We start from the raw sequence: 4,039 nt of genomic DNA, 5'->3' as shown, positions 1-4,039 counted from the left end.
CGGTGCAGCATGCTAGGGTGCCGAGCCATGACCCTACGGGGAGCAAATGGGGAAGTGACCATGCGTTCATTACTATAGATGATGTGAGTTCCCTCCTAGATTATAGTGGTTGTCGCATACTTGTGTCAGGATCCGCATCTGAGGGATTATGGCGGCGCCCACAACACTGTAAGACAAAAGTCAGCGCCTACAACACTATTCAGGCTCTGTCATGCCTGGAAGGGCTTAAAGCACCCATCCTGTCATATCTAGACAGTACATTCCCTCAGGCGTGCAGGGCATGGTCCTGGGTACTGCGGTTGACTCAAATGTCCTGTCTTACCCTGTGCTCATCATTATGAAGGAGCAAGGTGTAGTCGTCAGGCGAGGCAAAGCCAGCCCTAGGACATCGAGCAAGGCGGAGCCTGTCCCAGGATGTTGGGTGAGGCAGAGCTAGCCCTCAGTCATCGGACGAGGCAGAGCCCAACCCTTGGGGGTTGGGCAAGGTGAGGCTAGTCCCTAGTCATTGGGCGAGGCGGAGCTTGCCCTTAGACGTCAGGCAAGGTGGAGCTAGCCTAAAACATCGGGCGAGGTAGAGCCCTGCCCTTGAAAGTCGAACGAGGCAGAGCTTGCCCCCAAATGTCGGGCGAGGCAGAGCCTACTCTCAGACATTAGGCGAGGCAGAGCTAGCCAGAACATTGGGCAAGGCAAAGCCTTGCCCTCGGACGTCGAGCGAGGTGAAGCCTGGCCTCAGACGTTGGGCAAGGTGGAGCCAGTCCAAGACGTCGGGCGAGGTGGAGCTAATCTTCAGTCATTCGAGCAAGAAGTGTAGCTATGTTTTTGTCTGTTTGGAACTATTAATGTCTGACGGTTATTAACTCCTCATCTTTGGGTACCCTAGTATTGGGTCCCCAACAGTAGCCCCTGAGCCCCTAGGTGATTCGGATAGAATCACCTGGGGGTGATTTGACTTGCCAGAAGGTGCACGCGAGTGCACCCAATGGGTGTAGCCCCTGGGTATTTTGATTCGCTGGAGGTCAAGCCCCCAGGTGATTCAGATAGAATCGCCTGGTAGGTATTTTGATTCACCGGAGGTCAAGCCTCAGGTGATTCAGATAGAATCACCTAGGGGAGGATATCAATTCACTAGAGGGTGTGCGTGAGCGCACCCATCGGGTGTAGCCTCTGAGCCCCCGGGTGATTTGGATAGAATCGCCCAGGGGGTAATTCAGACCCTTCATGGGTATGGCTGTGAGATTTGGTGTTTTGATAACTAGATAGTTTAAAGGGAACCCTAGTATCCCGTTCATGGGGATTCACGCAGGGTCAGCCTGATTGAGACTCGATCATGGATCGAGACTCCCTTGAGGCTCGTGTACCTGAGTTTTGGCCGTTTGTGGGCCCATCCCTCATTGGGATGGCCGTTGAAATCATTGGGCAAGCCCTCGAACTCCTAGGCCTAGGTGGGCTAGAGAAAATGCTTTTTGACCCATATCTCCTCTATGGGAAAAGAGTCCTGGTCTGCATGGGAAGGTGAACCGTCTGGTGCAACTTTGGTGGGAAAGGACAGGGATAGAGATCTAGGTGGACGGTTGCCCTTCTTGCATCTGTCGCCCCTATAAAACCAAGGGGTTTGCCCCTAGGGTTCTCTACTTTGCCCCCTCACCTTTGCATCTACAACCTTCACCACCAATTGCCTGAGCCTCCTACGCCCGCATCGCAGCCATCGTCAAGCTCGCTTCCAACCACCCCCATCATCTAATGGAGCAGTGGTGTAGATTCGATGTCACCCTCTAGCACCTGGAGGGCCTCATTCACCATGGCCTTCTTTGCGCATGGACTGCCATTGAGGAGTGGCGGCTACCCGGCAATGAAGATGTGCCATCACCGCCCGAAGGCTACGTCGTGTCCTTCGCTCACTTTCATGAGCATGGATTCACCACCCCTGCCCACAAGTTCCTTCAAGGGCTGCTGAATTACTACAAGGTGGAGCTATAGCACCTTACTCCCAATGGGTCCAGCACATTGCGGCATTCGTCGCCCTATGTGAGGGGTTCTTGGGGATTAGTCCCCACTTCGACCTATGGTGGCATCTCTTCACCATCACCCTCTTGAACAAGCAGGAGAAGAAGCGAGAGCTGAGCGTACCGATGGGATACGCCAGCATCTCGCTCCACAACAACTGGGTCATTGAGTACCCGTCGATGCATTTGATGACCTCCAACAAGGGGTGGCATTCACATTGGTTCTACATCAAGAACGATGCAGCCGCCCCTTTGCCAGCGTTCACCAGATGCCTCATCAAAGAGGTCTTAGAATCATGGAGGATGTGGGTGGTCCCAAATAAAGACAAGAAGAAAATCCTGGACCATCTCACCGCCCTCCAAATTCTAAAGGAGAGGGGCATGAAGGGGTCAGGGATCATCAGCACCTACCATACGTGGAGGGTGGCGCCGCTGATGAGTCACATGCTTCCCCTATACCTAATGGTGTCCGGAGTGTCCCTCGATGTGACGATGCTTGCCAATGAAGCGCTCTCTCCCTCTGAAGTAGCGCAGTGCATCAAGGAGGCAATGGAGCCTTTAAAGGATGACGCTAGCATCATTCTTGATTTCATGTATCTGGTGCCGGGGCACCCTCCAATGCGGCCAAAACCGGGGTACATCAACTTTGTAAGTTCTCTTTCCCTGTGCCTCCTTTTTAATCAAACTTTCGACCCCATGATGCTGACATTGGAATAGCAGGACCAGCCAAAGAGACTCCTCTTTACGGATAGCTTAGCTCCGCTGCCGAAGGACCTACTCGTGGCGGCGGCGAATCGCACCATGGTCGAGTGGCAGAGGAAGACGAACGAGTTCAAGAGGAAGAAGAAGCTATAGACATTGTAGGCATGGGAGTGAGGAGAAAAGATAGACAATGATGACAATGATGACGATGATGACGAGGATGACGAGGTAGTTGCTGATGTTGAGTGGGACGACCTAGGAAGCAAGGACACACTGATAGGTACCCACTCATCAATACAGGGACCCTTCCTGTTCCACGCAAGGGAAGGTGAGGCCATGAGGCCAGAGGAGGAGGCGAGCCGGACCATCGACCTATCCTAAGCACCATCAGGGGTGGACAGATCTGCCGCCATGCCTGAGGTGCCAGCGGGAGTGGGCAGACCTATCACCATGCCCCAAGAGCCAGCGGTGGTGGGTGGATCTACCGATGCTCCTGACATGCTGAGAGAGGGGGGTGGCTCCACCGCCGTGCCCCCAGATACGAGGGAGGCAAGCCCCTCAGCCAAGGAGCAAGGGTTGGGCACAAAACGGTCCTGCCCCAATGAGGTGGAGCAGGGAACTAGGGGTTCGTCCCCCAAACGTCTCCACCGCCCAACAGCGCCGATATAAGTTGCCGATTCCTCTGTTTTCTCTATTTTTCTCTGATACTCACATCTTTTGTTTCTTCTGTAGCATCAAGAGATCGGTTAGATGGGGCACTTCCATAGTGCTGGCACCCAAGAAGACCATCGCCCTTCAGGCAAGGCGGGGGCCGCCGCCAGACATCGCTCCTATTTTGGGCGAGAGCGGAGCCAGTGTCATAGCCTCGTCAGCTGGTCTAGCGTCGTCCATGGTGGTGCTAGTGCCCTTGGTAGGTCAAGTAGTCAATGAGGCTGAGGGGGCACCCTCAGAGGCTGCCACACAGACGACAACAGAAGTGATGCCGCTGCCGACATCGAGGTGGGCGGAGCTGTCGGCCGCACCCATTGCATCGACCATGGTGGGCGCGGCGCAGCCGGATGAGGTCCCACTGATGGAGATAGAGGTGATGGTGGCTATGATAGATGGGTCATAGCTAGAAGCTATAGTGGTAGCGCCTGAGGTAGCGGCGCGTCCCGTGCTTCCGGTGGCCCCAGAGACGGTGCCTGCCATGGGCAGGACTAAGGGTGTCATGGCCCAGGGACCCTCAGACACCGCGTCAATTTTCAAGGAGACTGACAAGGGGTTGTCCCTGGTCCTGCCATTGGAGGGCTGCCACCTGCCCATGCGAGATGAGCCCTCACTCCGGTGGGTGA

Source organism: Miscanthus floridulus, chromosome 17 (genome assembly GCF_019320115.1).
Source record: "Miscanthus floridulus cultivar M001 chromosome 17, ASM1932011v1, whole genome shotgun sequence".
In the NCBI taxonomy this organism is placed as follows: domain Eukaryota; kingdom Viridiplantae; phylum Streptophyta; class Magnoliopsida; order Poales; family Poaceae; genus Miscanthus; species Miscanthus floridulus.
This window is presented reverse-complemented; position numbering follows the sequence as displayed.